The 24,886-nt window shown below is 35.9% G+C and overlaps 1 protein-coding gene across 2 annotated transcripts in view; it reads right to left on the reverse strand.

Annotated features, from left to right (window-relative positions):
• LOC114653683 (sodium/calcium exchanger 1-like) overlaps window positions 1–24,886 on the reverse strand; it is a 581,045-nt gene that overhangs the window by 220,467 nt on the left and 335,692 nt on the right. The gene's annotated exons all lie outside the window — the stretch shown is intronic.

Consider the following 24,886-nt stretch of genomic DNA (forward strand, 5'->3'; position numbering starts at 1 on the left):
CTCTAGTATTGATTTATGTGCATGCAGTAATTGTGAAAAGTGACACATTTTAAGGTTTCACTGACATTTCTGCCAGGGGGACTGGGAGTACTGAATTGGATAAAACATCAGGTTGTGGCACATGCGAAAGGTGAAGGCACACAAACACTGAGGGTGGTAATTCAAAAAGGTGCATTCATTTATTCATATGTAGTATTAATTAATAAGCTCCTAACAGGAGCAGCTGAAAGAAGAAGAAGAAGAATTAATTAATACTACATTTTGTATATATATGTTTTTGGCTGTATTTTATATGAAAATGGCAGTTTCATAATCATGTGCAGCCATTGGTCAACTTTAAAGGGGGATAGAAAGAGCATGACTCTCTACTAACAGATGCGCTAGTCAGGGGTTTCCAGACACTGGGCTGCAAACTGGTATCAGTCTGCAAAGCCTCTTCTACCACTCCACAAAAAGAAATGGAAGGACCTACTACTTTCCTATGTTCTTTATGTTGTCAAACTACAAATTTGAATTATATGCAGCTTGTCTGTCTGTTAAATTGTTCAGAAATTGTAATACAATACAATACAATACAATACAGTTTATTTTTGCATAGCCCAAAATCACACAAGAAGTGCCGCAATGGGCTTTAACAGGCGCTGCCTCTTGACAGCCCCCCAGCCTTGACTCTCTAAGAAGACAACGAAAAACTCCCAAAAAAAAACCTTTCAGGGAAAAAATATGGAAGAAACCCTGGGAAAGGCAGTACAAAGAGAGACCCCTTTCCAGGTAGGTTGGTGTCAAAAAGAAGGGGGTCAATACAATACAATACATAGAACAGAACACAAGAATCCTCAATACTGTATAAAAATAAAAAATATTACAAGTACAGAGCAGAATTTAACTTAATAATGCATTCTGCTTTTGGGTGTTATCTCAAAAACAAAACCATTAAGATTGATTTATTTCATATTGTTGCAGGCTGCTGCAGTGCTCGCCAGGGCCAGGTGCCCATGGGTTATTGTATTTTTTCGTTGTTCTTTCAGGTCGAGTGGTTGCAATAGTTGGAATTCTTACATATAACTCTGGAGGCTTGCCGTTTTTATTGGCATTGATGCTGCTTATTTGCACGATGGAAGCACATACTATGGGTGACTCATCCATTGGCAATGTAAAAAACACAAATCTATCTTTCCTTCTTTCAGCATATAAAGGTGCATTTTCTTTTCCTTGCATGCGCCAAAACTATTGGCATGAGCCGGCTCTGGGCTTAGGATTTAATAACAAATGCTGGCTAGTGAAATGTGAAGTTTGTCCTATAAAAAGTAATGCAAAAATAATGTACTGTTTGTAGTGAGTTACATTTAATATAATAATTGTGTATATAACATATTTAGTTGCTTTAGTTTGTGAGGAATAATTAATGTAACATTTCCAAAAACTGCTTAGGACAGCTTAAACTTTACAGCTCCGCACCTCTCCTGGATGTCAGCAGTTTGTTCTGACCATAACAACCACTGATTAAATATTGTTTCCTTAATATTACTAATTTATTATTTAGTGTTTGGTCTAATTGTATCACTAAGCATCTTCTTCTCTACATAAATCTTCAGTCTATATTCTCTGCTAACTTTATATTTTTTTGCCCACCCTTCAAACATATGTGTATATATATCAGTTTTTGTAAGCTGCCTTGAGTGCAGACATAATGTTAAATAAAGAATACTACTAGTACTATCACTAATACTAATAATAAAGCTGCTGATCTACCAGATCACAGTGCCATGTTGCTCTCCCAAAATCCACTGCAATCCTGACCCTTAACCTCCCCTTAAAAGACAGATTCTGTGCAGCTCACTTTCTGTATTGGACACCAAGCTCTGTAGGAGTTACAGTGGCCTCCTGAAATAACGATATAACTTACTACTCTTTGTTTAAGAATCAGGACATGAGGGCATCAATTGAGCTTCTTGCTCACAGCTGCAAACAGGGTAGAGAACATCTAGACAACATTGTGCAGATATGTGTTAGTCTTCTACCTCTTATCTCCCCCTTTAATCTCTCACTTTCAGGGGTACCTTTCATGATTTAAGGGCTTACAACACCCTACCTCTCTCAGATCTGTTCATGTCTATTTGTCAGTTAGAGGCACTCCCTCCATCCATCCATTTTCCAACCCGCTGCACTCGTATTCCTGAAACTCCACAGTGGGCTTTAAACTTTGAGTCTGATCCCTGAATAGTCATATGCTATTTCTTCATCTCAATGGCTTTTCCAGCTTTGACCTTAAGGAAGCCCTTGCCAGACATGCAAAAAATGATGGCACTCATAATTCTTCTTAAATGAAAAGCAACAAATTTAGCAAGCGTAGAAATTTTCATGGACAGCTAATACTGCTAACTTTAGTCAAGTTATTTATAATCATTGGAACAGAAAAATGAATCATTTTTTCTTTTCAATTTTTTTTTGTGAGCAACTCTCCAATGTAATCTAGTGCTGGGAAGTGAGGTGGCACCTGCACATTTTTCTAAATGGCATTTTACATAAATTGTGTAATATAGGTTAGCCAGAAGCTGTAAATTGTCTCCTTTGGTAAAATTGTTCATTCGCAGTTCATCAAATACGGCTGAATTTTAAGTTACTGCATAACCTGATGTTGTTTCCAATTTTAGTAGAGTGAAATGGTGGATAAGACATTGTTTAAAATAATCAGGGAAATATTCCGCTAGGGACAAAATAAACCAAGCCTGTAGCTAGGAAGAAAATTCTCTCTGCAAAACTGCCTGCATACCTCTGCATCTGTGGTGACATTCTGTACTTATTTTTAGACTGCAGTAATGTATGTAAATGTAAATAAGATTTACAGAATTTTTCCTTTGAAATGTTAGTCTCTTCACTGGCTGCCACTTTTGTAACATCCACTGCTATGTGATGCTCACAGAATCACTGCACACTAGAACTCATCCTGCTCTCTAAGGAAGGTGCAAAGCACTGGCAAATAATTAAAATATCAATAAGTTAAGGACTTCCCCAGCACAGTGGGGGGCTAATGCTGCCTATTACTTGTTTTCCATTAAAAAAAGGAATGTGTGCTTGTTGATTTCACTGAAATGAGTCAATGAAATGAATTTCTAGACCATAAGGAATAATAAGGAAGTGTCTTTGAACACAGTACTGTGAACATACTGGCAACAAAGAACTGCCTAGGAGGCAAATGTTTTCAGAAACAAGGAAGATACTAAGCAAGTGGTGTACTGCAGTAAAAATACATTAAAATGTAAAAGATGCAGCAGAACAAAATCTGGTGCATATGGAATAAACTGCCATTATATTTACAGTGGTGCATGCCCTTTATTAGGTATAATAAAGGTTTTTATTTGATTTTCAGATATAGGAGTTGATATTAAAATATTCTGACAGAAATATAATAGAGGCATTTTTATTACTTTTCAGTCTGGCTAACTGTTTATCTACCTATCCATTTTCTTAACCCAATCAGTCTAATACAGGATTATACGGAGCTGGTGACCGTGCAGGCCTTATGGGTCGCAAAACATGATCCAACACTGGGCCTGGCATAGCACTCACGCACCCAACTGAATTAAACAAGGCCGGTTATAGTTGTAAATTAAAAAATTAACTTAACTTTATGGAAGGAAATTGTGGTATGCTCAAAAATATGTGAACTGAAGGAGAACACAGAAGCAGTAGACTCTTGGTGTGGTGATGTAGCAGCCCTAAGCAACACCCTGCCATATCTGCGCTTTCAAAACCAAGGAATTGACAAGGGCAGAATCCATACAGTAAATTTCTGTCCCATTTAAATGGTATTTAGCAGCTGGTAATTTAACAGTTGAGAAAACATTGGTACCTTGAGCCAATACAAGATTAACTAGAATAAAGTGTCTGGTTCAGTCAAGCTCAAAAGCCCATAGTGAAAAAGAGAGAATGCAGAGCACCAGTTAACAACTCTATTCAAAACTGAGCATGGAACAAGCCATAAAGAAATGATTTGCTTTAATATTTCAAGCCACTGTTAATAGTGGATAAGATTTTTAAAAGCAAAATGTAAGGAAACTAATGAACACGTTTGAAAGGGTCTTTGAGTAATTATTAGCAGACAATCCAGTGATCAAAATTGCCCTAAAATTAAATGGTTACAGAAGTAACTACAATTTGTGTTTCCTTAAGAGATCAATTTACCAGTTTGTAACTAATGCCAATTGATACATATGTAGGCTCACAGCCACCCATGACCTGAATTTGTCTCTTTATTGTCACTGTTAATTAATTTGAACTAAAAAAAAAAAAATCTACCACCAATTCCTTTCCACTGGTATCTGTTAATGGAGACATCTTGAGATTTTGACTCAGCTGGCATGAACAAAAAAAAATGGAAAAGACTTTTAAGTTATTTTAAGGGATAAAATGTGCCACAAATTATTAATGTAAAGACAGTCAAACTGAAAAAAGAACAAGCAGCATAAAATCCTAAGAGGCTAAAATTAAATACCTTATGGTTGATTTGCCAGCCTAATCATTCAGGAACAACTTAAGTATCGGTCTAAACCCAATGTAATATTACACAACTTCTGGTCGTACGGTATGTCCTTACATTTCAAAGGCACTTTGTATAATGATGCTCTTACATACTTCCTAAGGCAAAATAAACACAATTTTTTATTCTTATTAATATATACAGAATGTATATAAAACAATAATCTTAAATTACAAAAGTTCATCATTACCTTTAAATTGAAGATTCATGTAATTTTATTATATTGTTGATAAAAATTTCAACAACAAGGATGCAGAAAATGCAGACACAGAACCACATTTAATTCCAGTACAAGTAGAACTGGAACAGTGTGCCGTTTCATAAACATTAGTTAGTCGGGAGAGATCTACCCCTGAGAAGACACATGTTATAAGAAAGCAAAAGATGGTGTGCATTACATCTCGCTCTTTCTTCTGTTACCATGCACTGCACTGAATGTGAGAGAGTGATATTACAAGAAGATAGTTTCCTGGTTTTGGAAATGAAGCCACAGTATACTAGGCAGCACATGGAGCTTCTTTTTGTCCCTCCATGGGTGAGATGGACCAACAGGCATACATTGCACTCCTTGAGGTCCTTCTTAAAATATATGGGGACAAAAATGACACCATAGTGGTGATTTTAATTTTTATGTATTGAATTTATACCAGTTTTAGATTTTATTGATCTGAAGAACAATTTGGATCTGGAATAAAAGATCAAATTGAAAAAGGACTTCAACAGAATCGAGAGAAGAAGTTGGTGCCAACAATAATACGTGGCTGTTTGTAAACCATTGACATCTATCATGGAGATGTTAATAAGCTATGAGTGGTGTCCAAGAGTAAAGGTTCTTTGCCCCAGGAAAAGGAAGTAGATAAGGCTAAGAAATGGCTATCCACAGTGAGAGTATGTCTTCTGAAGCTAACCTTATTTCAGTGTGTACTAACCGTAGAAGCTGTAACCTAATGTATCCTGACTAGTCTGCTACCATGAGGTGTTAGCCCTATGTTTACACTCATTATAGTAGGCCAGACCTATTGTTAAGTCTTAGGTGATGACAAAGAATAAGCAAGCTCTCCAAGAATACTTATTATACTGTAGGTAAATCATACAAAAATAGTCAACATTCTGATTTGAAAGACATCTCAAGCCAGTAAGATTCATTGATTTCTACTGTACAGGTTAATGCGTTGACTGCAGCACACAAAATGGTATAACATATCACAACTGTAATCAGTATCCTGGACTTAATTAGTCTTGTCTATACTGTTCACAATATGCTTATGTGTCTTACAAAATTGATTTTAGTATCTTTCATTTCAGAAGAAAAAGAAAATCACTTCCTTAATCCACTTCATCAAATATCATTAAAAAAATGAAGAGTAGCCTGTTCCCTTGAGCTCTCTGGGATACTCTTCTTGGCCATGCTAGGAAGGTGAAATCATTTGACTTGTCTTGAAAAGCCAGACAAATCCCGAGAGAGCTGGCAAATGATCTTTGTCCAGCTCTTTTCAGAAAACCACTTACAAAAGCACTCTCAGCAAAAGCACTGGATTTTAGAAAATAAATAAACTTTAAAGTGCAGACAATATCAACTTCTTTTACTTCCTTTACAATTTGCAATATGTCTGTCAGGTCTCCACTTTTAAGCACAATTTATTTGTTAAACTAAACAGATTAATCTCTTTCAGTTTCTCTTTCCTCACTCATTCATTACTCTTCAAGAGCCGAGGAATAAGTCAGGTATATGTTTGCATTTTTTATGAGAAACTACATTTATTTGTTCTCTAAAACTTTAAATCTTTAAATTACTTAGGCTAAACTCACCTTCTGTTAACTCTAAGGGTAGCACAGACTCACAGCTCAAGAAGGATGGGTTTGAATCCTAGTATAGTTACTATTTCTGAGTAGTGTGCATGTTCTCCTTATGTGTACAAAGATTTTCCCATAACATAATTCCAAGTGTGTATCCAGTGATGGACAAGTGTCCCATCATAGACTTCTTTTTGCTTTGCACACAATACCACAGCGGTAGGCTCCCTCTCCCTGGACCCATGATCTGAAATCAATTTAAATGTCTTTAGTGCATTGTATCCATCCATCACTCAATTTTCTAAACCCACTTTATCCCAAGTAGAGTCACAGGAAAGCTGGAACCTATCCCTTATATAAGCCATTTACACTTTACAAATACTTAGGAAAATAGTATTAAGATTTAAGATTATTTCTATGCTGAAAAGAAAAGAAGGTTAAAGACGCAACATTTCAGCTGTGTAGCCTTCATCAGGTATACAAGGACAAACCATGTAACCTATATAGGAGGGGAAGGAGGGAGTAATACCAGGGCAGATGAAAGGAGATAAAGCGAGAGTAGATGTGAAAAGCTGCCATTAGAGAACATAAAGGGAGAGGTTAAAAAGTTAGTTGTTTATTAAGACCTGGAGAAATATGTGATCCCAGGGGAAGAATAAGCTTAGCTTAGCTTCTCCTTTTTTAACAAGTGTCTTTGAAGGCCTGTTAAAGAAGACAAACAGAGAGATCAGTGTGGCTATGATCAAGGGATATGAAGTGTTCCACAATAGGTTTTGTAAAGTATTTACTTTTTCTGGCTTGAAGGTGCTTCCTGAAATGGTCCACTAGCAATCTCCCAATTTCATCTATGCAGATGTCTGGACACTTCAACAGAAAATTCAGTAAATAAGTTCTTAGATTGGTAAGAGGCCCATTATTTAATATTGAATTTTCAAGAGGGACCAAATACATGGGAAATGTTGTTAACATATAGAATTTGCAAGCGACACAGTGTCTCCTGTTACAGCTTAAAGTGCCTGGTGAAAAATGTGGCTCTCCTCTGAGACGTGAGTTATGGACGAGAACTTTGCATAGGTCAGGTGGTTGACAGATGTAAATCAAGGGAGGGTTTGGAAGAAAGGTTCTTGTTGAAGGGTTGGTCTAAAAAATTGGGAAATTTTTTTGATGACCTGTGGAAGAAGACATAAAGTTTTAGGGTGGAATGGGAAGACCAGCAGGATGCAGACTTCATTACTGTGATTCCTCTTAGAGTAGATGTTGCAAAGTCTGCTCCTGGCTTGAGGATTCCGTCTACAATATGAGAAGGGTATCCTCTGCCAATGAAGAAAATGTTCATTCTGGGTGATTCATTACAGAAATCAGGCTCATCGCTACAGAGGTGGAAGAGTCTAGGAACTATGGAAAAGGTAGAGAAGTTTTACTATGCCAGGGATGGAAGGAACTGCATAGCAGGTAACTGTGTGAGTCAGTTGGCTTGTAAATGACAGAACTTTTAAGTTCTGGGATGCTGATAGAAAGACTGATACCTAAATATGGTAGAGTTGCAGGGGAAACAATGGCTGTAAACATAAAATGTATGTGTGAGAAATGTATGGAAACTAGTAAAATCATTCACAAATTCCTGTAACTAACACTTAGTTTGCATGTTACGTTTCCTTTCTTTTAAATGTTTAGTGTCGATATTTGACAAACCTTTGTTTCTACTTGCTCTTAATCATTCTAACAGATGTATTTATCACTAACTAGATACTGAAATATGCTTGGAGAGAATGAGTTAGCATTGCTGTCTCACACCTCTAGAAGAGGTGGTTCAATTCTGAGCCTGGCCAATATTCGTGTGGATTTTCGCCAGGTAGTCTGGGCACCTTTAACATTTCAAAGATGCTTGAGTTAGGTTAATTGGTGATTCTGAATTATTCTCAATGAGTGACACTGAGTATGCGTGTGTGCTGTTAATATAATGGTGTCTCATCTAAGGTCAATTTCTGTTTTTTGTGCTGCAGTTAAGAAAGGCTTCAGTTCCCAAATGGCCACCAACACTGATGCAGCCTCTGTTTTAATCCTGAAAAATGAGCAATGCAGTGAAATTAGACATCTCCTCGAGTTTTATTTAAACATGCTCACAATTTCTACTAGCTTTTATTGTTTGGCTCTGTTTTATGGTATTTATTCATAATGAATGAAGCTCCTATTTAATGTGAACTATTGGTTTCTTTCTACTATTTCCATTTAAATTTACTGACAGCTGAAACAAATGATGTGCCCATAGGCTTTATTCTGAAATTAACCTGGTTCACACAAACTGTCACAGTCATTCTTAAAAGAAATCAGCTCTACCATCGGCAGATTTTTGGATGCTGCTGAGGATAAAAGCGATTTTAGAGTTTCAGCTCCCCTCATTCAACAAAACTCATGCTGTGGGCTTCACATTCTACATTTTATTGATGGATTACATATCATGATGGACATGGTATTGGCACTGAAAGCACAAAATCACAGGTTTAAATTCCACATGTGAAATCAACCGAAAAACATAACCATTCTGCAACTGATAGGTAAAGCTTCTATTTTCAAAAAGGTGCTATATAAATGAAGGAATGTTTGAGATATTCATGCCAATTTGTTAAGTGGAAAACACTCACAGTGAAATCAAGTGATTAATATTGTATTTGGAGCATTTCATAAAAGATTAGGCAATAAAATTCCAAAGCAGGCTGGTCAGTATGATAAAGCTTTTGGTTTGCAAGCCAAAATATGTATGACAAGAAAATTAGGCAAACACTTTGAATACTGCTTAGAGTTTTCACAATTCAAGACAAACAAAATAATTTATTTATGCCTTTGTACATTTCTTATATGTATGTCTAATATAATGGATATGATATTTATAATTGGTGTGCACAATATAATAAAATAATACACAATATAATGCTTAGTACAGTGCATTAGTCCTATGTGAACACCACATAAATGTCCCATTAAGCAGATCTTTTTGCAATGACGCAATGAAACAAAGTACAAGAACAAAACACGCATAGACGCTCACTATGTTCCTCGTCACACACCCGTGAATGCACAGGGGATATCCTCAGCAAATGTGGATGACTTGTATATCTATTTTAAAATAGCACCTTTACCCAAACCCCCAACTTTCAAAGAAAGTTAAACAAAAGCAAAGTGAACACAGCAACTATCCTGTGTATAAATTATGATAGCCTTCTGTAATATTGACTGTTAACACCTGTTTATCTTTTGTTAGGATGTTTTCTGTTTTGTTTAATGACAATATAATGTGTTGATGTTGCCTAACAGGCAAGATAAATCTGTTATTTTGTTACATCTCACTGAGCTACAGCATTGGGTGTCTTAAAGTAATGATTTAATTAATTTTGTAAAATGGGATAAGTTTACATTCCTAATTTTAATTGGTATGTCACTTTGTCCTCCTTTCCTAACAATAATGGAGCGGTAGTCTAAGACATAAATCAATATCCAAAATTTTCGTAAATTTAATTAAGATGAATTTTTTCAAAAAGTATAGTGGTCCTATGGGAGGGGTAAGGAACTAAGTCTCTACCTGAACTATACGGAAAAATCCCCATATTGGCAACTGTTCCTTGAGAAGAGAAATCTACATTTAAAAATTTATCAATAAATTCAATCCTGAAGAATTTTCCAATTTAAATAATGAGTCCTGCACTAGAGGAGACTACTGAAAATTAAGGTACAGTATATTCAAGATAGAATCACTGACATATATCTCCACACAAAGTGACATGGAAATGTAAAAGAAACGATTAAGTCTTGCAGTTAAAAGAAACTTCTTGATAAATTTTAAAGAGTATTTGTTTGAGATTTTGAGTCAACTTAGCTAATAGCTAACTGGAAGAGTATGATGGATGGAATGGTTCTTGTTGTATTTGTTTTGGACAAAGGTGAACAAAATTAGCTGACCAAATAGTGAATGGCTAAAATTAAACAAATCTTTCTTTATGGGCAAAACCAAACAAAAGTTGACACTAGCAAAGTTCTGAACGCTAAATATTCTTAGTGAGGAAACCACAGACATAGTTGAAAAAAAAACTAAAGTTTTAACTAAATTATTTGATTGTTATTTGCTTAAGCGCTCATCTCACAAATGGTCTTCCCTTTAATTGCTCAAAGTTTGGACACTATTTAATGTGATAGCCATCTTGTATATCTGTTATGATTTGAAAGTACTCCAAGTATCCAAAAGTTGTGGGACCTTCAAAAAGACCAGAAATAGACCTCATCTCAGGCTGAGTTCCCCCAAACTCTACTGCCGGTCTTCATGGTGTTCAGGGCTCAGGAATGGCAAAAACACCTTTTAAAGTTCAAAATTAACCTGAAATGTCTGAAATTAATAAAAAAAAATCCCTTCAAGGGAGAGGAACTATAAAAAGATTCTGGCTTGGATAGAAGAGATAAAAGCAGAACCTTTATAAATAAGGATATTTATTATAAAAAAATTAAAAAACATATCACATAATGACAAAAAGCAAAAAATTAGGCAAAAAGAATTTGCCTAAAAAGGCAATAAAGAGCAAACAAGTCTCAGTTATATAATCTGAACAGGACTCACAAAACAAAAGAAAAATCCAGAAACCACAACAACCAATACTTACAGTACACTCAATACTTACAATATACACTCTTAGAATGTAAATGAACCACTGAAGGATCCGCTCCTCAGCCTCTCAATATATACAGTATATATGCACGTGTCAGGGTGACCCTGACTCTTATGAGGGTTCCACCCATAAAACATAACATAACTGAACATAAAAGCACTATACTTACAAATTTTAAGAGTTAAATACAACATAATCAAAGAAAGCATGATTTATTATGTTCATCATTTTTTTTTGTGAATTCCTGCTCGAACTCTGACATTCTATACAGAAAACAAGAAAACAAGGATTTTGGTTTTGTGGTCTGATTTTGTGTTTAACACTCTTCTGAGGTTGTTGCAATTTATTTACATTTTGTTTTTCAGTCAGGCATGCTGTTACCCTGTCATTTCCCTGGGAGCGTTCCTAGAATTCCAGTGTGTTCGATGTCACTGACATCATCAGAGCAACAGTATTTAGGTCGACCCGAGTGTTTCCAGGGTGTCCAAGTTCAAAACAGTTTTTTCTTTGATTTCCTGTTTAACGAAATTGTGGCTTTTGCTTCTGACATTTGATTATTGTTTACCATTGGTTTTGAAGAAAAATGGCTACTATGATGTCACAGGTCATATGACACATGAATCATATGGCGAACAACCATGTCGCATCATAGCATCTAAACACTCAAAATGTTGTCGGCAGTGAAATCTAGAAACATAAAATGGCTGCACATATGGGAATACAAAGAAACACAATGAAGATCTAAAGGTATATTTGAAAATAACAATAAAAATATTCATATTGCAATATAAGAATACATAATGTACAAAAGCAAAAAATTAATTGGATCTTGCTATGTTTTTGAATTTTTCTTAAAAATTCTTATGCTTTTTCTGATCCTTTTCTTTATCATTTAGGACTTTGAAAAATGAAGAATTTAAATATTATGCATTTTGTACAAAACAGTTAAATGTTGCTGGCACCACCAGCCTACATTTACGTAAGCATATTTTGGTTAACGTTTCTCTGGCAAAAAAATTAGGCTATTACATTATATACTTTTATTTTTGGCTTTTGTTTTGAGCTTGGCAAAATACTGAACTGACATTTTGATAACGAACTTTGGCACAACATTTGACTCACATCTTATCTTCTGGTCCTTCTTCATTAAAATACCGTCCCTCTATTCTGAGCCTGACACATGCATATGTTCTGATTATATTAAACACTGCTTTGTTCACACTATAGTATTTCCATTTAAATTAACAGAATGCTAAAAAAATTTGACAATCTATATGACACAAAAAAGAGAATAATCTTAACTGTGGCCAGACAAATAATTTTACCCAAACCCATCATCACTCCAGCAGTGAAGCAATTTGTTCATAAAATAAAATTCAGAAGGCAGGAGACTTCAAAGAAACTCCTGAGCCAAGAGATGCTTTGTTGACAAGGAAAATCAAAAGGAATAGGAGAACAATTTTCAAAGAGTGTTGCTACTATAGCAAATAATAACAACAGGCAAGACATTATCAGTCATGTGTTTCTTCCAGTACCACTTTACAATGCTTTGAAATATTTTAGAAGTCATTAATAAAGTTTGATCTCCAATGGTAATTTACTTTCTTATCTTTATCTTACTGCAATGCACCAAGTGGAAGGAACATTAAGTGAATGACTAAATTTACAGGTAACAAGTAAACTACTTTACCAGCAAGGTAAAGTTCTTAATAGTTATTATTCGTTTATGATTCAAATATAGGCAGTTTTTCCAATTTGTAACTTAGGCAAAGCAATGTAATATTAGTGTTACATTAGTGAGAAGCATTCATGTTTACAACCCCCCCACCAGCACTGAGTCTCTTTGAATTTTACCACAGGATTTGGGGGAAGTGCCTCAAACCCCTTTGGCAAGTGTTTCTCTGCTAAAGTCTCTCTCTCAACCCCCCACAGGAGAGCCAGGCTGCCTAACTGCCAAGCTTTACCATAACATGTGGTTTTGGGGAGTGGCAGGTGTGAAGGTGTTCTATTCTCCCATTGGTCTGAAGTATGGTTGTTTGGAACTGGCTTGTATCAGAAGGCTTTAAGTACTATGACGCCCTATTGGCTGTAGGGGTTGGACAGAAAATCTATAAATGTGCTCACTCCCTCACTCCCTCACTCCCTCTGTCTTACCAAACTGATGAATGAGCACCTCACACACCATGAACTGAAAAGGACAACACAATGAAGAGCACAGCTCGGCAGCTATATTGAGACAGGCACGTGGCCTGTTCTGAAGAAAGCTGACCACAAATGATGCTTTAACTAGAGACATTTTAAGTAACTAATAAGACTGTGTGCCGCCTGAAACTACACATCACCATTTATCAGGTTGTATTGCTGCCAATATTCAAATGTACTTTGCATATTGTTATTATTTATGAATATTATCAATAATACATTGTTTAAATTGTAACTTAACTCCTGCTTGTCTTTTATTACACCTAATTGCCTGAGGTTATAAATGTAGAAGGGAAGGTGGGGAGAAGTTATATGGTACAGTACCTTATAAACAGTGGTAAGTCTGTGAGATTTGAGGCATTCTGACAAAGGCTATATATTAACAATACAAAAGGGGAAAGTAGAGTAAAATATTATACTCTACCACGACAAAACAAACATTAATGTGTATTTAATGTGTAATCCACAAGCAGACTCACTCTTGTCCAAAATCTGGTCACAACTCCATTAAGCCTTTCCTCTAATCTATCTGGGGGCCAATTCCTTCTTTAATTCCTAGGGCAGGATATTTCAATATTTACAGAGAGAAATATTTGAGACATTGCTGTGGGAGTTTTGGGGGCCAAGGAAATAATATTTTTCAACTTTTTATTTATTTCCAAACATTTTTAACATTGTTAAAAACCAGAAGGCAGTGTGTAGTAGGTCATTCTTAATGATCATAATGCACTGCGCAAGAAATTGAAATCAGTGAAACTGAATCACAAAAAAATGTTAGAAAACAAATTATAGATTCCCACAGTGCAATTTTATTTTTCTTATGAGTGCCACCATCTTGAGAACTGTGTTGACAATGGTTGTCATACATGTATTAGGCAGGATGACTGGGAGTGTGTGATGTGTGACATCATTAACACAACGGTGCAAAGGTCAGCGTCATCTGTTCTTCTTTGTCTAAGATTATGCATAATTACAAATGTATCTTGTAGCTTTTAGGTTTTTTAGTTTTACCAAAGAATTCTTGCTACATATTTATCAACTCATCTTTGTTTTGTGATTAGGATTTGGTGCTTGTAACTCCTACATGAACTAATAAAGTCTTTATGCATTATTTTATGACTAGTTTAGAGAGTCACCTTTTGATGCTAGGTTCTGACCCTAGCCTCTTTATTGTCTACTTTCATCTCCTGCTTCTTGGCTTCAATTTCACTGCACATCTTTCTTGGGCAGTTCATTATGGTTGTTAAGAATGGCCTCCTAAACATTGCCTTCTGGTGGTTTCCTGCACCAAACCTCCTTTAATATTTCAAACAAAGGGCCTGCCAGTATTCTGCTGTTGCAAAGGCCATACCATTCAATTTCTGAGCTCCTTTTTTGCAGTCTGTTGTAGTGAAGTCATAAGACATGTTTACTAAAGTGTAGAGGAATCTTCCAAACACTAAGACCTTTCTTTCTTCTCAGGAACATAGCCAAGGCACTCCTTAAGATCTGAGCACAGGTCTTGATGCCGTCTGCACTTCTAATTCAAGCTCATCCACTACTTAACTGCCCTCAATGCCCTGACTAACTGACCAGTATCCAAGATTAGACATAGAGCAATTAAACAGAACAATTTCTATACATTCTCTAGTACTAGGGTGTTGTACCGTGTTAGCCATTATGGATGTAGTGAGAAGGCAAGCAAAATGACAATAATTCAATAATCTTGCCTGAAGAAGTGGCCTGAGTTGTCTCAAAAGCTTGCATATTGTAATCTTTTTAGTTAGCCAATAAACGGTGTCATTTTGCTTGCCTTCTCACTACAAATTCTCTAGTACAGTTCTTAAATTTTTTTCCTTGAGTCCCAATTTTGCCTTTTTTGTGTTTTCGACGCAGAATTACTGCCAACCATCACCACATCCTCATTGGAGAATCACTGCTGATTTTCTTCTTTTGGGGGGATTTGGCTCCTTGGAGAATCACAGATGTGGTTAGCAGCGGAGCAGTGGCATTTTCTTGAGCTTCCCACAGTGAACCATCACAAGACACTCTGAAAACCTTAAGTGACCCTTTCCCATTGTGTACTATTGTGACACGACTCTTTGTGACCCAAGTTCAGACAACATGGGACCCACAGTTTAAGAACATATGCTCTAGAGAGTTCCTCTATAGTCACCTTTCTAATTTCTGCAAATACTGCTTTCAATAAGCAACATGAAATCACACTTTGTTCTTCAAGTTGTTTTCAAGGTAGTAACCTTAAGAAAGTAATGACCCATTTGACAGAGTACAATTGAAATCATTCACTGAAACATAAGCACAAATTCTATACTGAGTTGCCTCCCATTTAAAATAACCTAATTTCCTTATGCGTTAACATTACAGAACCACAAAAAACAACACAGAAGCAACATGGATAACATGCCTGAAAGCTGTTCAATAAAAGCAGAAGCTTAAAATTTGCAGGCTGCCACTTTAGTCAAATTTAGAATCTTCTTAACTAGAGGGAAACTGGACATATTCTTAAAGAACACAGGCAATGAGGGGCAAGTTGGGGCAAATGAGAAGCCAATTGGGTTCAGCTGGGTGTACTGGCCCGTACAAGGAGTGTTAGATGAAGTAACAGAGAAAAAAAGGAAAGAGAGAACTTGTAGGCGGCTCTACAAATAATACTCAAGAAGTTATCTTTATGTTCAGGCAGAGGTGTTAAAACAAACAGTCCACAAGGTCTTGTGTAGTCAATGATCATCTGGCAGAGCTGATGAGTTAGCTAGCTATATGGGCTCAATCCTTTATAGCATTACATGTTTGTTACCCGCTCACGTATATGCAAATAATGAGTACACCTTATAGCTTTCAGCTATTTATGCTATGCTTGGATAGATTTCCTTTCATAACGCATATGCATCATACTTATTAGAGTATGTGCCATAAACAAGATGTTCACCCGTAATTATCTTAGTAACATCATCTACAGTTTCTGTTAAAAGCAATCCTACTATTTATCATGCTCAGCTTGAATTTTATTAACATGCATAAATCTAATGAAATTGGAATATTATAACCGCAAATTTAATGACACATTCTACATTTTATATTACATACGTCAATTACACACTAAAAGAATGATGTTTTCTAACCCTTTGCTTATTGTATACAGAACTTCACTTTAATTTATATAAAATATCTGTTATTTACTGATTATGTTCTTTTTTATGAACACCCATTTGCTTTCCATAATATTTTGCTTTATTGCTAGAAATGAAAGCAAAACAACTGAAATATGTAAGATTTTACATAAGAATATAAAACATTTGACAAACCAGAAGAGACCATTCGCTCTCAGAAGCTCAAATGAATAGTTGGCTAAGTCTGAAAACACCTTAAATACACAAAGCAACCCAACTTGCACATCCTGAACCAATGAAAGATGCCGAGAGAAATTAAAGAAATTTGGCCAAGTCTGTCAGAAAAAAGGCCTAAATATTATAAATACGCTGGGTTTAGACAAGAGGCAGAAGACCCCACAGTGGTGCACACACATATAACTAATCACAATTGTGATAATTTGACACTGCAGCATATCTAATAGGATGTTTGGTTATTTCAATTGTATTTGACATGCAGATAAGGATACATTAAAGGAAAATATAAAATAAATATTAAGGAATATTAAACAAAAAAAGGTAAACGGGTAAATAAGCTTTTCACCTTTCACCTACCTAAACGTATGTTTTCTGTATATTATCAACTACTCTCAGTAACCTCCTTGGGTTCTTTACTTGTCATATTATTTACATTTTGGCAGTTAACTGGGCTACATGTGGCAAACTAAATTAACATCTAAAGATATCTCAACAAACAGGAAATTAATTATACATAAGTAAAAAGCCACCTTCAGGTAACCTAAAAATCATTTTTAGTTTTTCTCAAAAATAACTTCATGTTTTTTTTTCAAGAAAGCGTAAAACATTTTGAGTAACTTTCTGTCCATTTTAAAGCATCATGTGAACATCTCCCATTCCCTAAATAAGATGTGCTATTTAGTTTAAGAAATCACAAACAAGGAATTTCTTCAATACATTCTGAAATACCTTTTAAGTCTTTTTAAATAAACAGAAAGTTATTTCAAAATATCATTTCCAAATATCTCAGGGTTAAACTCCCTGCCCATGCACTGTCCAAGAGGAGGTTACATGTTGTCCCTGCACTCTAATGGGTTTTCCCTACAATTCTGGTGTCCTCCCACTTCCCACTGATGAGTACGTTAAGTTGCTTGGAAACAATAAAGTGATCCAGCATGAGTGAAAGTGGCTGGGACTGTCAATGTGCCCTGTAATGGACTGGAACTCAACCTTGTACCAGTTCCCATCATGGTCAAGTGCTTCTGGGGAAGTCTGTAGTTCATGACCCTGGGTGAAAATGGCTTCAGAGAACAGATAAATGGATAGTTATCAAAAAAATGGCCTTGGCTTTGAGATAATCCACATTTGTTAATTTGATTACCTAAGGTTTTGGAGAAATGCAAAGGAAATTCTGAGTAACAATGCTATACTAAGGAACTAAGGAAGGCAACATAATTTGTAATAGTTATGGTTAAAATGCTATTTCTAACATTGATTACAAGTAGAATAACTCCAATAATTGCTTCACTACAGTGTTATTAAATATCAAACATTTTGCACATAAAGTTCACCTTTTTGTTGTATTGTTTTACTTTTCAGTTTAAATTTAGAAGTGCCTCTTTCTACTCTCCTTAAATTACAGAATTTTACTGCAGGACTGAAAAGCGAAACTTAATTCAAAATTAGTTTAGTGTGACAGGGGGATAAGATGAACTGCATCTAATAAACAAAGATCTTGTTTAAATTCAGAGTAATCACACTCAGATCAAATTAAGTTCTCTGTAATTTTGTTATATAGGAATTGAACCCTGATTACATGAACACATTCTTTTTTGCAGAAACATTTCTCTGCATTGGTGCTCTCATTTGTTTCAAAAGCTTTTTTATATTTCTTTATTCTTTTCATTTCCTCAGTTACAACAAAATTTTCATTAAGGTCAATAAAGATGCAAGAAAATATAAGATCTGTGTCCTAATGTCTTTTGATCTGGGCAGCGCACCAGCAAGTGGAGGTTTTGTGACAAATATTCCCCTAAAAATACAATCAATTTACCCATCTTGCATTATAACATGTATATATTACATGTTTAAAATATCAAAGTATTCTGGAGTTTTAATTTCTTCAGTCATGTGAACTGACATAAATCCTCAGGAGACATATCAAAATATTTTGAATAGATGAACACAGTCACGTTAAGTTGCTTGCTTAGGGTCAAACAGTAATTTGTAGGTAGGGATTGATCCTTGTGGCTTTTAGTCCAGTGCACTACAAGTTACGCTACAGTGGTTGTTATCAAGAGTATTTTTGGACACATTTATCACAATGTGCTTTAAAACGCAAATGGAAATTATAAGTGGGACTTATTATATTTGTTTTGTTCATGATCATTTGACCCGCATTGTAGGGAAACACTCAGTGGCTAACATAGGTGCAAAAACAGAATGAATTGCTTAACATTTTAAATTAGGTATTGATTTCTGATGATCATTTATTGTAAACCAATCCATGAACCAAGCTGATTTACTGCTTTATAAAATATGTTACCAAAGTAATTTTGAACACTTAATGTTAGAGGAGAAGCCTGTACAGAGGAGCCAGCCTAAAAGTGATGAGCTCATTTTGCTTAGTCCAATAATATAAGCAGTAGCATTTTGGATCTCTTGTAATGTATTATTATTGCAACATTCCAAAAGTGCAGCTATTACAATGTGAGAGAATATTTACTCATTGCAGTAGTAGTGAAAAGGATGCTTTTAGAAAGAAATGTTGATTGCTGCTGAAATGTCACATTAATATTTCAGGGTGATGAGTACAATTCCAAGGCTGTTGATAGAAAATAATGGCATATATTTGCAGGAGTCAAAATTCACCTAGATGGAGCCAAGGCCTCAGATTGATTAAATGCGCCTCCATCTATCTGCAGATGTTCTGAAGCTGCTCATTGCAATTTTGTGTCATAGAGAACTGTAGCCTATTTTAGGAGCATTGAGCGCAAGGTAGGAACCAACCCAGGACAAATAACAGCAACAACAATAACAACATTTATCTATATAGCACATTTTCATACAAATAATGTAGCTCAAAGTGCTTTACATGATAAAGAGAAAAGAAGACAAAATAAGAAATAAAATAAGAGAGCACTAATTAACATACAATAAAAGTAAGGTCCGATGGCCAGGAAGGACAGAAAAAACAAAAAAAAACTCCAGACGGCTGGAGAAAAAATAAAATCTGCAGGGGTTCCAGGCCATGAGACCACCCAGCCCCCTCTAGGCATTCTACCTAACATAAATGACATCAATCAGTCCTCATTGTATTTAGGGTTCTTATGGAAGGACTTGATGATGACAGTCACGTGGACTTCTGGGGCCTCATGTATAAATGGTGCATACGCACAGAAATGTTGCGTATGAACGTTTCCACGCTCAAATCACGATGTATAAAACCTAAACTTGGCGTAAAGCCATGCACATTTCCACGGTAATTCATACCTTGGCGTACGCAATTTCTCCGATCGGTTTTGCAGACTGGCGGCACCCAGCGTCAAAGCAGTGCTACTGTTCCTGTGTGATCACCTTTCTTTCTTAGATCCACATTCCTGACGCTGCTTTATAAATACACTGAAACTAACTACATATTGTTTATTAGTGTAATGCATCTGATTGTAATTAACCTGCAGCAATATAATGGTCCAGGGAATAGCCATAGTATTCCAAATACCATAACTGCTTTAGCATTGTAACTCTCACTGCATCTTCTTCTTCTTTCAGCTGCTCCCGTTAAGGGTTGCCACAGCAGATCATTTTTTTCCATATTACTCTCACTGCACCACTCGGAGTATTTATATCACTGTATCTGAGTGTGAATCACAGCAGCAGCTGATCAGAAAGAGAATTATCGGCATACAGCATGAAGCAGACGCTGCCTGGGTCACGGCAAAGCGCTTTATAGAGACTTCCCAGTACAGACTTCACGGTTTAGAAAAGGTTTCATCCCAAGAACTCTAAACGCACTCAATCAGTCCATCAAATGCTCCTTGTAGAACTGTTTACTTATAAGTACAATTACCTCACTGTAAACTTGTACTACAGTTATAATATTGTACAACCTGCGCCACTTTATAAAGCGCGTATTTACATATGATGACGGTATTCATTTTTAAGATGAAATGCAGCAAAATATGTTGATTATATTATACAGCTAAAATTTTAACTTCATTTAAATAATCTGTATTGTTAATAATTAAACATGTGAGGACACGGTGCCGCAGCGCTAGCTAGTTCAGGGATTGTTCCTGCATTGCATTGTATTCTTGCGCTGACGCGACACTGGAAAGATAGACAGATAGAATAATTAAACATGTACTACGAAGATATTTCAATGTTCCTTAAAAGTTTTGAAGAATTGGCGTTCTAAGCTTACAGATGGCTTAACATCTATTACAGAGCTGATTGTGTGGCGATTGGGCATTTGGAGAAAGAAAAGTAAGGACAGGAATTGGAGGTTAGTACGTTTGAAAGAGACAGTACTTCTGCAATAAATTATTTCATCGAAGGTCGCACATGGCGCAGCAAGACTCTTGCGTGAGATATGAACAATCACTGCGCCACCGTGTTCCCATGTTTAATAACATGCTTTCATTCCTATCATCATGAAAATGATATCACGTATACATCTCAGTATTTTAATTATTCAGAGAGCTGTAATATCACGAATGTAATGGATTCTGTGTCCTGTCGGAGAAAGAGAAAGACAGAAGCACGTAGTGATTCACACACATAGAGCACATAGAAGATCAAATACAGAACAAAGCATTTAACGTGCTACTGGAGAAACTAGTAAAATAAACGATTTTAAGATGAAGTTTATGATGTTCTACTTTAATGGCAAAATAAACTACGTGATTAAAGTGGAAATTTCGAGATTAAAGTTGACATTTCATGCTTTTTTCCCACTGTGTGCCTATTTGTTTTGTCTCTACCCTAATAAGCTTTCATATAACACTCAGACGGTGGGCTACGACTCGCCTTTTCACGGCGACTTTGTGATTTCTTTTTTATTTCGGGCACTGTGCAACTTTGTGAACTTGCATTTTTCGAGTTTCTCCGACACTCTGTCACTTGATCAACTTTCTTTTGTTGATTATACCACTGTTTAAACCAACAAATAGTACGTTTTTCCTTTGCCTCCACTTGGTATTCGCTGAAATTCTTATATTTTCCCCTGTGCTTTTCCCATTGTCTTTTCACAGAAAGCTATTTATATTGATTTGCATATTCAAAGAGGTGTAATTCTGGGAGGAGTTGGGGCGGGACAGAAGGCGCGTGCACGTGCGTTACTTTTCACGCTGATCAGGATTTATGTAGTGGAAGAACATGAAAGTTTGCGTGCGCACAGATTCCTGCATCTGGATTTTTCTGTGCGTACGCACAATCCCGCTTTTGTGCTTATGCCATGTTATAGTGTGAGTTCTACGCACGCCGTTATACATGAGGCCCCTGGTCTTTAATCCATCAATGTAGGGAAATCCATCAATGTAGGGATGTAGGGAATACCTGTACACACACTTACACTAACACAAACAGGGCCAATTCTGAGTCACCAAAGCACCTAATACTGTAAATACATCATTGAGAAGTGGAAGAAAAACTGGGCTACCCATCAGAAACTCCATATGGACACTGGACAAATATGCAAAGACACCTTGATCAGAACAGAATGCAAACAAACCTCCTTTTCCACATTATAATGAGTGTATTTAGGAAATTATTGATCATACGTTGTGGTAAAATATATAATTTGAATCCAACAGTTAAAAGCAAGTTTTAATATTATGAAAATAGTATTTACACTCCTGGTATTTCACAGCCTACCTCAGTTTCCCCTTTAGATCAATCAAATAGTTGGAATGCAGCCCTAGTGAACTGCCGCTTTGGCATTTAATGAAAACCCATACATCATTGCCTTTTCCTGAAAGGGGCATTAGTATAACCTTCCACATTTCTGTTCACTAACTTATTCCACAGGATTTAAAGTGAAAATGCATCCTATTTTTAATATTTTGTTTCAGCCTTTCCAACTCTCATACATTTCTTTTTTCTGCATCACCTAATTACTATGCCATTTTGAATTACTTGCATTCGAACCGGGATTATACAAATATAAATTTTTTGGCAAAAATCCTGACAGCCCATATATGTATTTCTGTAGATTTCTCTCTTAGGGATGTCAGATTATTAAAAGAATATGACATAAACACAGAGGGTACAGTAGAATATATAAAAATTTACCAGTTAAATTAAAACAAAACAAAAATACTATAGATACAGTTAAGTACGCAATAACCGATGTTTAAAAATAAACAACTCCCGATTATTTAATTAAAAATGTTTCTGTATATTCATACATCAGATGTATTCCTTATGAGCATCATTACAAAAACATAATATAGTAACTACAGCTTACCATTAATCAGAAAGGCCTATCATGTCATTGTAACTTTTCTCAGTGCTTCTTGACTTTCATTAATATGTTTAGGTAGCGTAGGTAAGACAGCTCTATACTACAGTATAATGTGGACTTCATTCCATTCGTGGATGAATCAAATGGATCACCATTTCTTAGGTCTAACTGGCAGCAGAAACCTGGCTTGTCAAAATGGTTGATACATAGTCTTTAAAGCTGTAACCTCACCCTTGGATTGATAAAGTACAGTATAGTAAATCCTTGCTTTGTACTAATTTCATTCCCAGAAATTTACTTTTCTTCTATTACAAAAGTGTCACCTGTTTCACAACACCTGTATTCTCCTCCCACAGAGCAAAAAATTAACTTGATTATAGAGGAAGCAAAAGCTGTAACAAGTTTTCCATAAATGAACCTTCAGAAGGATCATTACCAAGGTTTGAAAAGAGAGTAAAGGGCCAGCACATCCGCTAAGCCCTATCTCTCACCTTCTGCCCTCGACTGAGCTGTGTCCCGCTCAAGCCTAGCCCTGTTTTTTCCATAGGATCAGTGCTTCAGTGTCTGCAGCTTCTGTATTCACAGAATTTTTCTGGAACGTAACTCACGTGGATAATGAGAATTGATTGTACTTCCTGGTTTCCACTTTAAATGCATTTGTTATTTTCTATGGATATGCTCTGTGGCAAAATTTCAAGACAAATGTTCTAAAGCAGGGGTTTCCTAAACTGAGGACATCAATAACAAATTAGTACCATACTGGGTCCCAAGAATAGGAATATTACCATAATGACAGTGGATCTATACATAGTCAAATAACAATGGGCATATAAAAAACACTAAACATTTTTGTTTCATTTCAAGCATATTTCTCACATGAATAGTAATAAAAGAGAAAAGTGGAAAGCAAACATATATTTAGTAAAATAATAATTATCATTCAAAACAGAGGCTAAACTCCTGAGATATACCACTGACAGCATAAATGTTCAATGTAAGGTGTTAACTTAGTCAAGTGACCCATGGTGCCAGAATAAAGTAGTCAAAAAATAGTTAATAGACACCATTGTATTTACTGTCTCTTAAGTAACATTTTTTAGTATCCATTTTCAAATGAACTCCACCATTAACAATACATTCTTTTAAATGAGTTTGTAAATAGTTCAATATCCTAGTTTTCATTTAACAGTACAATAAAAAAGATAAGTTGCATAGCTAAATTATAACTAAAGATGTGTGCATTATTTTTATACAGGTAATAGGTTACATCTTGATAAATAATTCAGCGAACAGTACAGTTTGAACTGTTTAGTGCTACTGACTGATGTTGTGCTAAATGTGGAGGACTCTGCTCTATAGTCTTTCTCAACATTCTGGTATAGTGTTCTTGTGGTTCTCAAAGGTCCAACAGACATGCATTTCATACTATCAGTACATGAGATTTAAAATTGTGACATGAGAAATAACTCTTCCTCGCCAAGTCACGATAAACTAAATGCAAAATCTTTGCCCCTGTATAGAGTTAGATTCAATGTATGCTATTACAGTGAACATGTGATGAAGCTCTGACCAGTCATCCATTTCTAAGGACACTGCATTTACCACACAACACTGCCATGGCGGTAATATTCTAGTAATATTTTTGTTGAAACCTTGTTAATTTTATTTTCATGTTTTTGAAAAATACCACATCGCCATTTGGACGTTGGTGTGGACATGTGCAGAGGAGACTGGGTAAATTGGGAAAAGGATGTTAAAGATAGAGCTGCCAGGGAAGAGGAAAAGAGGAAGGCCTAAGAGAAGGTGTATGGATGTGGTGAGAGAGGACATGCAGGTGATGGGTGTGACAGAACAGGATGCAGAAGACAGAAAGATATGGAACAAGATGATCCGTTGTGGTGTACCCTAACAGGAGCAGCCGAAAGAAAAAGAAGCTACCATTTTGTGGAGACATTTCTATGATGTTACAAATACAGTACATAAATAAGCAGCAAAAAAAGTCCAACAAAAAATAACATCTACGGTAGTTGCTAAGGTGAGCATTGAATTTTGTACATTTGACAGCAGTTCTGCCCATACACAAAATTTAGGAAATGCACAGTGTCCTGACAAGGAAATCTACAATGTTTAT

This window comes from Erpetoichthys calabaricus, chromosome 1 (assembly GCF_900747795.2).
Source record: "Erpetoichthys calabaricus chromosome 1, fErpCal1.3, whole genome shotgun sequence".
NCBI classification, from domain to species: Eukaryota; Metazoa; Chordata; class Cladistia; order Polypteriformes; family Polypteridae; genus Erpetoichthys; species Erpetoichthys calabaricus.